Raw genomic sequence first — 13,326 nt, forward strand, 5'->3', positions numbered from 1 at the left:
TTTCTCATGAAAGTACAACTACACATGATACAATTGTATGTCCTCTCTATCACGGGCAATAAAATCAATATCTTTTTTTTTATATATCATCCTCAAATTCATGATCATAAAGGAATGAAGGAGACAATAAAGAAACACATGACTGATTCTGTGGTTATGGAAACTTTGGGAAACGGGTGCTGATGAACTGTCAAAATTTCATTCATTCTGTCCTGGACACCTGCTGCTGGTGAAAAAGTGGGTCAACCAAGCAGGTTAACCCTCAAGGCACCATAGAGCCCCAAAGTATGATGTCATAGCCATTCATCGCCATGGAAACTGGTTTCAAACAACCTCTTAGCAGCCATAGGAAACAGAGCATAATTCAATAATCCACCATTGCTGAAATGTGCCAATATACTTAGTAAAATGGCTATTAATCTCTGCTGAATTATCTGGAGCTTATCACAGCTTTCCAAAGGATACCAAAAATCTTGAAGTCATAACAAAACTGATCCCTATTCTTGATGCATGGCTGTGAAGAGAATATGATATTGGGATATAATCATTCTTATAATTCTCCCCTTGAGAATAATTGAAGAGTTTTCCCTGTAAAGCACTTTATAAAGCTTACTATGGGATCAAATACACATGATCTTTTTAAATGTTACAAAAGTTGTAATTTATATTAACAATAATTTCTGATATTACTCAGTGTCAACCAGAATATATAGCAAACTATGTATGACAGGTTTTTACTGTCTGTTTTATATCTTTACATCGTTGCTCCCATTTTCAATAACATGATTACTATCTTATTCATTAAAAAAAAACAGAAAGATTGATCCCACTTCCAATCAGGCAATTACTTTCTTTAACGCAGAAAAAACCCTAGAAGTGACTTGCCAAACAATATCCTACAATGTACTTTCCATTACCCTGTTGCTGCACAGACAGGAGCCTGGTCACTGGGAGATACATCATCTTCAGGAGGGGTGCACGCAAACGACCAAGATTAATCTTCTGATTGATTCCAAATCATTAATTATTCACATGCACATCAATGCATGTGCCTTTCATTTATACCAAAATGCGTGCACCTGCCAGTAATAAGATGCCTGCACCTGTAATTAATAGACAGCATGCATCAGACATATATGATTGCACTGATTTTGAGCTAGCGATTTCACTGTATCCACTTCTCCATCTTGGTACAGTGAGAATGCTATCATCCAGAAGCCATGGTAGACATTTTGAGTGATGTTGTTCACCTGTTCTGAAGGCCATTTTACTGTCAGTGCAAGCTTTGAATCTACTAATGTCCTGTTACCTTTGTTAATGTATGTTTTTTCATTGTTAAAATTGCAAACCATTTCTCATAATCATGAGAATAATGCCAAACCCAAATTCCAATTTGCAGCACCTGGAACACACAAAAATTTTCTGCTGCAGCCTAAAAATTCCTTGATATTACTAATTGTTTTATGTTTGTGTTTGGACTTATTATATGAGTTAGACATGGCCACTAGGGATGTACCATATTCAAATACATGTCAGCTAGCTATAGATCACAGGCTAATGGCTCAAAGACAATGAGGACAAAGTGCCTTGCTGAGGGGAGAGGACCAGTGTTGCCAGTGCATGGACTTGAACCTGGGACCTTAGGATTGGGAGTCTGTGGTGTTATCCACTGAGCCACAAACAAAAGCTCCTCTCAAATGCAATGACATGTATCAAATCATTGGCATGTTTGCCTTTCCTTTGTGCAAATTTTGATCAATCTTTTTCTACTGTATACACCATATATTTAGTGAGTCTAAATTTTTGTGAATCGAGACTTTCCAACGATTTTGCTAGTGATTGAACTCGCGATCATGGATTACCGTACTGAACGGAGAAATGTATACAATGTACAACTGTACATGCATGTCACATTCACATCACGATCTGAGTCAATATATTTGCATGTCTTTAAATACCGGTATGCGAATAGCACCCAACTTGTAAAACATTTGGCATATCATTGGCAATATGTCAATGAAAAATAATCTTAATCAATATCTCCAGTGTTTCTGTAACAACAGTGCTATTTTACATATTACATTCATCTTCAGGGAAAGCATTATTTGGTGGTCTCAATGAGGAAACTGGACATTTTACACAATATGCTCTGGTGACAAGGTTTTTTTTTTTCTGCACCTGTATACAGATAACATTACTCTCCAAATAACAGTGTCTGTCATCTATTACATATTCAGACATGATCCAACACTGCACTATGTGAAATGTGAACAAAAGAGAGAGGATAATGATAAAAATAGCAGATTCCTGATTGGGGTGAATCTATGATACAAGTTCTCCCTCCCCCACTGGTACAGATGGTACACCGAACAAGCATTGGCCTGTGGCGATTGGATGCCTAGCCATGACTCATTGTAATTCGTCCATGGTTCCCCTCCTCCTCCTCCTCCTCCTCCCTCCACCAGACAAGATTTGTCGGAGAGATGGTTCAATAAATTGTGAAATGAATGATTCCGAGTCGTCCGCCCAGTAACACTCTTGTCTCCCTGGAGATGGGCGCAAATTGAAACCGACTTCCCCCGGAACAAATCTCCCACTCTGTAGCTCTTGATTAGATCAAATGCTAAGTGTGCCTTGCTAACTTTCATTAGCTCTACTGCCCCTTTCCCCTTCATGATTCTAGTCACCATCCACATTGTGTGTGTGTGTGTGTGTGTGTGTGTGTGTGTGTGTATTATTCATTCTTATTATGATTTCTCTCCCCCTTCCATTTGTTTAATTTCTATCACTTCTATTGTAATTAAAGTTGGTAGTCTGCAATATTGATAGTTCTTTCTTTCAGTTTATTCATTCTCTAATTTTGTCACTACATTTCAGTCATCCTCTACATTCTCATGTCATCATTTCTATTTCTATCCATATATTTCATTCTTATCATTGTCATAGTTATCAAATCTTATATATTCTGCAATTATTATTATTTTTTTCCATTTGTACTATTCATTCTCTTTTGACATTATTACTACATTTAGTCACCTCCACATTCTCTTTTCAATATTACTCTCCTCTACCATCAATATTTCATTTCTATCATTTCTATCATAATCAAAGCTTGTAGTTTGCAAATTTGTCTTTTATCTTTTATAATATTCATTCTCTCCTGATAGTGTCTCTGTAACTACATCTTTCCCTTGTCTTCCCCTATCAAATCATCTTTGTCAGAAGCGCAAGCATCTCCCAAAAGTCGTAGCTTATATGAAATGAACTCATAGAATTCCATCTCTGAGAACTGCACTTCTGTGTCTCTCTGTAATTGCCAAATTATGCCATCGATGACGGCTGATGAACTGTAGCGGTCTTTATCTTTTTGTTTCAGTCATAACTGCTTCAAAAAGAGACTGCTTGCCCATTGGGGATGTGTTCATGCTCCATTTTCCCCCTAGAATCACAGTTTTCAAACATGTTTAACATAAAACATTGTTGCTTTCATGTGATTTTTTGTCCGTCATCAAAATATGTGTGTAATGTAACACTAACATGACGTGCTAAAATAGGCGCATTTTAAATCACAATTCTGCCAAAATCTGCTTTGTTGAAACTGTGTAGACACAACAGAGTTTCTAAGATTCTATGATGTCATTTTCGATCCAGCCTCCAGGTTCATATGAAAACCGCATACTTTGTATGTGTGCAACAATTATGTACAGCTATATAGCGACATTGACCTACACTTTCTGGGTCAAACTGCGCAGTACACTTTGCAATGGCCGACCTTCAGTTCAGGTACAATCAGCATTGATGAAAAATTGCATGAATGTGCTCATGTTGGCATTTTGAATCATGATTTATGTTCACATTTCTGGCTTTATAAAGAATTGCATGAACACAACCCTCCAGCTACTTCTGTGATTCAGACATTTTCTGCACCCTATCCCCACCCCCACCCCCATCTCTTCTCCCTTGGGGGTCGTAACAACCCCCATTTTGTCAGGAGCAAAGTACCTATTACAGCAAATGAATCACTACTAATTCCCATGTGACTTACTACAGAAAAGCATAGGAACAATAAGGGACCAATGGATGATGTGCATTTGCTGTACATGAACCAAGGAGGTATGCGAGAGCACTCGTACCTCCTTGCATGAACCGAGGGTAGCAGGCCGGGTGATGCATTTCATACGAGAATGGAATAAATAAACCAGTAAAAGAGCAATTTGATGTGTTCCTTTGCAGTTCAACATCTAAAACAAATCCTGCTGCAGAAAACATCATTTTAGTCTCCACACTGATGACAGAAAGCTTTATTTGTAATTGTAATTTAGTAAATGTAATTTCTTTTTTTCATATCATTCAAGAAAGATAACTGTAGGCCTATATATATACAAAATGTAAATGGTCCGCAAATACATATTTGTGATAATGAATAAACTAAATACTTCGCGAGGTTTTCATTTTTGTGCATTTTGCGAATCGGATTCTATTTGCTAATTTAAAAACACATGAAGATATCAAATCTGATCCCGAAATCCGAAATGAATGTGACATGCACGCAAACATTTATCTACACTGCAACTCCACAGATTTGTGAAAAAATTAGACTCGCTTAATATGGCGTACACAGTTTAATATTTACGAAAACATAGATGTATTCAACTATTGCAAAGGACACTGCCTGGTTGAGAACAGAGAAATATTTCAATCATTACAGTAATCATAATCACTGATGAAAGACAAGAGGTCAATTGTTAATTAATACTTCATAGAGGGTATTTTTTCTCCTATCACACAACTTCAGATATACAATGTAGCTATTGGAAAATGGTCTTCTACCTTCAGGCCAGGTAGCCTCTTCAGTGTTGCCACTGTGCTACCAGAGGGCCCTGCCATTATTATTACCCTAGCATTGCCAGTAGACCACTTGTACACCTGGGTCGAGAACATGGTGGGTAAAAAAGCATCTTGTCCAAGGACATACATGTAGGAACTTGACGAGATTTGAACTCAGGACCTCCTATGGAAGACCCACAGTGCCTCCGGCAATTATATTGATTTCATTAGCTCTTGGTGACTGAGTTCATCATGGAGAGGTAATTATATAAATGGCTAATGGGTTGTATAAATTACACACGCCATGTACCACTTCGGCATATGCACTAAAATTTCCTTGTTACCAATCAACCCAATGCCCATCGAAAACAGAAAAGTCACATACAAAATCTATGTGAATTACCATATCTTATACACATCATCTTAATTGAGGGATGAATCTTAATATCAGGTAGGCCTACTGTGACAGATACTCAGAATAATGAATTGGCTTGTCAATTCAAACAAAATATTTACTGTTGAAGAAAAATTGATTCAGAATATATACATGTATATTACAGTCTTCTAACTACAAGCAGCAATATTTCACAGAGGAGTTTTGATGCAAATCACTCCAACAGTGTACATTTCATATCATCTTAGTTTTACAAATTGTCACTGAAAAGCACAAAGCCTGAAAAAATGTCTGGAATGAACTGAATTTTGGAGCTAGAGAATCACATCAAGTTTTGAAGCATGCATGCAGAATGATCAGCAGCAGGGTGGGATAGGTCTTGGAATACATTATATATCTTTTGCCTATGGATGGATGTATTCAATTTGTGTTTGTGGCACACTTGAAGCTAGAATACTCCATACCACTCGGTGTATTCCCTGAAATTCCACTCAACTGTGTACAATATGTTTCAAGTATGATTTCAATCTAAGTCTTGTGGCTACAAATCTCCAGATGACAACACTGGATAAAAGGATCTATGCAATGCAAATGCATGTTGACTTGTGTTGTTTTATGATACCCTCAACATCTCTTATATGTGGCCTAATATCTAGATATGTGCCACACATTTTAGAACAGTTTGTACTACATTGTATTTTCCTTTAGAGTACTTGGATATACCGACAAAAATATTTAAAAAAAACCCTTCCAAATCGAGATTCTGCCAGTGATATCATCAGCCAATCACTGCTATTATGATATTGATATGATTGCCATACATTGTAAGACCTTTGGAACACACCTTCCCTTAGACTGAGCTGATATAAATCACATGTCTTCATGTTATTAATCATTGCAAGGAAACAATCATGCAAGCTTTGCTTGGTCTAGGGGAAGGTGCATTCCAGTGTCTTTTTTTAATCATGTTACAAGTAGGTTCGGGCTTCCTCAGTCATTGATGGATGATGTCACTGGTACAATCTTGGTTTTGGAAGGTTTTTTGGAGGGCATACCCATGTAATCTGAAGAAAATTAGTAGAAAATTATTATAGGATGAATGGCACACAGTCAGACTTCTTCTTTTTTTTTGCCACATAAGTGATGACCAAATAATGATGTAATATGAATCAATACAAATCAACATGCTTTTGCATAGCACAGTTCCTTTGATATTGATAAAACCAGCACTATTTATTCTTCAATCCTCCATGCAGTTTGTGGATACCTTCTTTACACACACACAAAAAGAAGCTAGAAATAAAAGCTTGAGTGTACACATGCTTGACAGTGCCTGCCTTCGTCATATCCTTTTTTTTTTTCTGGCACCAGACAGCCGTAACCCTTACGAAGGTCACTGACAATCAATATACGTGTAAATTGGCAACCATCACCATGCAAAGTTTGCTCAGCAAATAGGAAGGTTGGGGGGGGGGGGGGGGTGAGTGGCCTTGCAAGCTCTTAGGCTGTGTGCTTTTGTGCATTCCAAGCGTACATCCTCTTGTGGTTAAATCCAGAAATGTGGAAGCAAAATGAGCATACATTTAAGTACACTGATAGAATGTGCAAATACAGACCACTGTATAGAGCTCTTAAAGTGTGGGTTCACCTCACAAAAGGAAAATTGACTCTATAGCAGCAGAAAAGATAATAACTCTGCATTTATAAAGCTCATCAAAAGACAAGAATTGAGTGAAAGATTTTTCATCAGTTGCTGGTACAGGAGAGGATTGTGGAAGTGAACATGTAGCAGATTTTGAGTTTGTACCCAGGTCTGATTTGTTTTCTTTATAGCCATGTTAGCAAAGAGATGACAGGCCTGTTCATACTTGAATTCATTCTCATCATTAATTGATACCAAGGAGGTACTTAAGTCATTTTGGTTGATACAGCAATTTACAAATATGAATAGTAAATATATTTTCACTATTACATAGGTGTGGGATGGATTGACTCTATTTTAGTTAAACAATCATCTCATTAAACTGGTTGGTTTAAATGTATTCTTTACTCTTTACAGTCTATGGACCTCAATTACGATTGCTACATACAAATGTAGTTGTATACAAACTTTGAAACTGTGTCTCTTTTGTGCCTCTTATGTGCCAATGTTCAAATTGGAAATAGACATTCAAATCCATCTTACCACACACAATGACATTAAATGTATATTTATCTATATAATACATACATAGGTATATGTAAATAACATCACACATAGAATATTTAACATTACAGTAGCGCCTTTATCCCTACTATAGCTGTATGTAAAAATATATAAAGATGATTATAGCTTGATCAATGTAAAATACATACATATATGCCCCATTATGTGCATCATATTAAGCAAAATCTTATGGCCATACATTGTGGGTTTCTTTTCTAACTACTACTGATATCAGAGAATGCAATCAATACCGGTACCTACAATTTACGGATATCAATAAGATGATCATAAAATATGCCACCATGCCAACAATGATGCTGTAATACAAATGTATACTCTAAAAATGATGATGGCCTTGGCAAATGAAACATCAGTAAAGATTGGAAACAATGTCCTCAGCATAGTACAGGTGGTAGCATCATAGAGAAATATGACATAGAATCACTATGTTGATGGTAAAATGAGAGGTGATGAGCTACTGTACTGGTATTAAGTGGTTGCTATGGTGACAGTGATGATGATGAGCTGGTGGAGGAAGGGGATGATCTGATGGTGGTAATGATGATACTTGTAATGATGATGGTGCTGCTGGAGATTGTGGCGATGATGGCAAGTGTGATGGTGATATGCTATTGGTATTAAGTGGTAGTAAAGTGATGGGATGTTGATGATACAGTAGCTATAGAATGTTGATGTTTATGGTGATGATACTAATGGTGGTGGTGGTGATGATGATGATGATGATAATGGTATGGTCATGATTGCTATTGGTGGTAAGACAACAGGTGGCATAAATAATCACTAATGTGGCAAAGTGAGCAGTGATGGCTTTTTATACATGATATTTGTCAATCAAACTGAGGCTTTTATAGAGCCTTACCATCCACTAATATCAATATTAGCTGGTGCCAGAGATGTCAATCCATGATGTCACTGGAAAAACAGCGATGAAGGTTGAACATTCTGTACATGTACATTCAATGTTTGTGTGTATTCAAATACATAAATAATTCACACACCAGCATCAAAGCTCTACACACTGTTCAATAATAAAAGGCCATTTCTCCAACCATTTACTACCTATGGTAGACTAGATGATTAAGTTCCCAAGGTTAAGTGTAATGGGTATTTTCAATACCATGCCACATTTCACTGTTCTTCTATTACTCACCTTTTGGTGTAAGTTCAGCGAGATGACGACAAAATATACCAGGACTCCACCCACTTCTGGAGCATATAAATCCTCACATATATCCTTATCCAGACGAAAAAGGCATCGTTCCGGCGACACGAGCAAATCCTTTACTCACATCCAGCACGCATCAACACACACCCACGACCTCAACTTGATATATTTGCGGATTTATTAGGCGATCCGCTGGCTAGTTTTTTATACTTGTGGATCTCCTTTTTGACGCAGGTGGTTGATGCAGTAGACATGAATGTGTATTCAACTCTCGGGTTAAACACAAGATGCGATATGACAGCTACCTGGTCCAGCGCATTGATGAGCGCATTCGACAACCCTCCTCCCGGCGCTGATCACTACTCGTGAACTACTACTACTGTAAAGCGCGACATGTACGGGCTCTCTCAACAAAACGGGGAGTTCCACTTGAACGATGAACATAAAAAGCCGTTTCGCTCGTAGGAATCAATAAAATCGCTGCCGATGAGAATGCTAAAAAGAGAGGCAGCGATCACAATGCCCGCGATTCGGTGGGAGAATAGTTGTCTCTTGGTCGGCGTAAACGCCCGTGACGATCTCCAACAACGTGCGCCGCGCTGGAACAAAAAACCCGCGCTGCTTTTGTTGACGTTTATGTACCTGGGAGGACTCCTTTTCAGCAAAATGTGGGATCAGACGACACATTAACAATGAAGCACTCGTCAAATGAGGCGCGTTCGCCCGACGCATTCACAGCAGTTGTCAGGTATCTTTCCACAATGCGCTGGGATTTTGATTCCCTGTACGCGCTACAAAGGAATCCCGACAGGGTCCTCTGTTAGTTTTGCCTAATTATACGCTTAATTCGGAGATGGTGATCAGATTGTCTACTGCATCGAAGCGTGGGTGGTAGGCAAACACATGCCATGCACACACTCGCCAGCACAAAAGATGCGACGAACTTGATGATGATGATGAAAGGGATGATGCCCGTCTCAAGCTACTCGGAGCTGGTGCGAATGAGTCATCCGCCAGTGGTGATGGAGAGACAGTAATGAAGAGTCGGGGAGTCTCTATACTTTTGACGTAGCTGGCCACTCCTTCTCACCCTCCTCCTCCTCCTATTTCAGAATGGTTGTTTGTGGTGGTACTGATTCTTATCAAATTCATGAGATTAGGGCCTAATATAATCCCTCTCTTTTAATGAAAATAAAATGATAACCCTAGACCGAGACTACGACATCATCACCACTGTCTTTTCACACTCACTGTCAACATACACCGCCTCTCATGAGGACTGACTATACATGGTTGTCGGGGCGTAAACAAAGAAATGTCGTAGCAGACAGGCTGAGCAAAATGACAACAAAAGATGGCGCTGTAACATGGCGATCGTTTTTCCTTTTGTCGGTACTTTCATCCCAGGTCGGCAACATCAATGCGGATCTGATACAGAATTGAGACTCTATATAGTTTGTCTCTGCCGCTGCAAAGTAAGCCTGATCATCCTTTTCCATCTAAGCCGCGGTGAATGTTGTCCTCTACACTCTACATTCTACTTGAGACAACAGAGAAAGATCCAAATCAAGATAAAATTACAATGTATTGACAGTGAATCCTCAAAGAGTTCCCTAGTATCCCCGAGTCCATGTTGACTTCCAAATGACGTGGATAGGGCCGGTGTCTGCAAATCATGAATTCTGGAAGTGGAATGATCAAAACATGTGTCGAGGAATTTTCAATCATTTTGTTTGTCATAAATTCTGCACCTAACGCCCGCACTTTCTTGCCTTTCGTGACGTCATAAATAGTAGAATCAGTTAAAGTAAGCATCACAATACATGTTATGCACTTTACCATGACTAAAAATGTATATACAAAGAAATCAATGTACAATGACAAGGAAGGTTTTTATGATATACTATGCTACATGGAAAATGCTTCAAGACTTAATAGTTAATGGAGGGAAATAATAATAATAATAATAATAGCTGGTTTTTTATATAGCGCATTTCACACACTTCAGGGTTTCAATGCGCTTTACAGACTATTATTACCCCGGTCACTGGATACATTATTTCCAACCAGCACTAACAGTGCTCATTCTCCACTCCCTGGGGAGCATTCCAGCCAGTCGCAGCCATTTTACAGGCGCGCACATGCTGATCAACCAACATAAGCTTTCTCATCCTACCGGGTACCCATTTATACTCCTGGGTGGAGAGCAGCAATGTGGATAAAGTGCCTTGCTGAAGGGCAAACGTGTCGGGCTTGGCATGGGCTCGAACCCACGAACCATACCACGCTCATGTCGTTCACAGACGAGCGCTCTTATCCACTCAGCCACGACACCTCCACGACACAAACAAACAAACAAACAAACAAACAAAACAAACAGGGAAAACGGAGGGAATTGTATCGTATGTAACTCGTTTCACTATTTTGAGCTGATACACCTGTTTATAGCATAGTGCGTTATGCATATACAAAAATAAAAAATAAAGAATAGATGCTCGCATATTTCGAGTGAATTTACTGCCGATGACACCACAAAATGCAGGAAAGATTTTTCAGAGCTGAAGCTTAGTTGATAGGCCGCACAGGAAAAACAAAAATAAAGATTTTATGATTTCAAACCTTGTATGTTTTTTTTTTCTTTGTTCACACTTTTCCTTAATTCGTGGTATCAAATGACAAGTTCACACAAAATGTTTATGTTTGTAGATTGAGTTAATGCAGTTTGAGGAAAATCGGACAATCGGTTCAAAAGTTATGAATTCTTAAAGTTTCTCTGCAGCTATCACTCAATAAAATTATTTCTACAGTCTGTGGTGTCACATATGGACAACAAAAGAAAATATAAAGAGGATTCAACAAAATGTATTCTTTCTGAAAAGTACACATTCTCCCAACTTGTCTATAGACTATGAGTACATGATATTGTTCCCTTTGATTTCTGAAAGAGGTACTCGTGAGTCAAGCATTCTTGCGTTTTGCAAGAAATATGAAAATATGTTGAATTCTCTTTTTGTTTTCTCTTTATTATTTTACGTATGTGACATCACAAACTGTCGGAGTCTTCTCATCTAGCGATGGCGGCGCAGAAACTTCATCAAATTAAGTTCTAAACGGACTATCCGATTTTCCTCAAACTTTCATTGATGTGTTTTATTAATATTGCTGCATTCACTCATCAATACATATATCTGGATGAATTTGTCCTTTAAAGCTTATTTACATCAGCAAACGTCCTCGTGGTATTGGGATTTCACAGAATAGGCACTGGATGTTAGTGAACCTCTGCGCAAAACCAAAAACTGGTTTATAGACTTATAGATTCTACCTGAATGAACGTGATAAAGTAGAAGAGAAACAGTTAAGGTCTATATTTACTTAGTTCGGTTTCTCATGCAGAAGTTTTTGTTTGTTTGTTTGTTTCATTTCAACAGTCAGTATGAACGTCAACTATAGGGAAAGGCACTGTCGATGATTAAAAGCATGTTCACATCGTTACCCTATCATTTATGACAAACAAGTAGGATCATATCTTCGAATTGCGTTTACACAGTCCGTATAGTTAAGTACACCCTCAGGGCTCCAATGTCATCGACCTGTTTCATCGGTATTCACCGAGCTTTCGCTTTCATCTGTAGATGACGCCCAACATTCCAACATTTCAGTGTTATTATTTCTAAACTTCTTTATTTTTTTATTTCATGTTATTATTTTTTAGTTGATATCGACGACGTTGCAGGAGAAATGGCGTCATCGACGGCGAATCAGATGCACTACGTGAATATCTCTGACGCGAATTTCCAGGTGCTAATTGAATTAAGTCATGTCGACTGACTTTCATGACTTAGCAGGATAGTGGTCCAGTTCCGTTCCGAATAACGCTTTTGAGGCCAGCGGGGCATTTCATGAAGCATTTTGTCCGACAAAGATTTCGGACAAATTTGCACTCAGCCAATCAGATGCAAGGATTTTAGTAGCTTGTTTTGTCAGAAAAATATCCGACCAAACTGCTTCATGAAATGCCCCCCCCCCCCCGATCTTTATAAAGATGTCCCTCGTGTGTGAAATGACGCCAAGATGATTACACAATGCATGCAGCAATCCGACGTGTGGCGCTCTGTCATAAGCGAGCTTTAAATCTGGGACGCGAACGCTAAAGGCGACGCTAATTAGGCCAAAAAAAAAAATGGTGTTCTGCGTCTGCGCGAGACGGCTATTTCCATTGTCCAACCCGGGAGGCTGCGTCGTCTTATAGCTTTTTTGTTTCTGTATGTGCAGAGCTCGACACATTTACTTAGGACTTCTTTGATCCTCTTCCATTTTTCTCGTCGAGGGCGCCATCGTCAATATTATCTCAGCTGGAGAGGAGAGGTTACAATCTTAACTTGACGAATAGGGCTAAATGAAGGGTGGTAATAACTCTAAACTGCCAAATTTTTGGTGTTGTTGTTGTTCATATCCAGTTAAAAATGACTTGTAGTCTGAAGTCAGGCTTGGTCACCGAACAAAGATAATCAATTTTACCAATACACACACACACACACACACACGCGCACACACACACACACACACACACACACACACACACACACACACACACGCACGCACGCACGCACGCACGCACGCACGCACGCACGCACACACACACACACACACACACACACACACACACACACACATTATATATATCAACTCAAAATCCACAAAAAATTGGCC

At 38.8% G+C, this 13,326-nt stretch overlaps 1 protein-coding gene across 1 annotated transcript in view; it reads right to left on the bottom strand.

The window, feature by feature from the left end:
• Positions 1-9,305, bottom strand: part of LOC139737247 (dystrophin-like) — a 466,340-nt gene extending 457,035 nt beyond the window's left edge. The window contains exon 1 of the mRNA XM_071647923.1: positions 8,599-9,305. The gene's annotated coding sequence lies outside the window, so the exon portion shown is untranslated. The remainder of the gene's footprint in view (positions 1-8,598) is intronic.
• Between the last annotated feature and the right edge of the window lie 4,021 nt (positions 9,306-13,326).

Source organism: Diadema antillarum, unplaced genomic scaffold (assembly GCF_040938485.1).
Source record: "Diadema antillarum isolate AM-2024a unplaced genomic scaffold, OU_Dant_1.0 seq00000687_RagTag, whole genome shotgun sequence".
NCBI classification, from domain to species: domain Eukaryota; kingdom Metazoa; phylum Echinodermata; class Echinoidea; order Diadematoida; family Diadematidae; genus Diadema; species Diadema antillarum.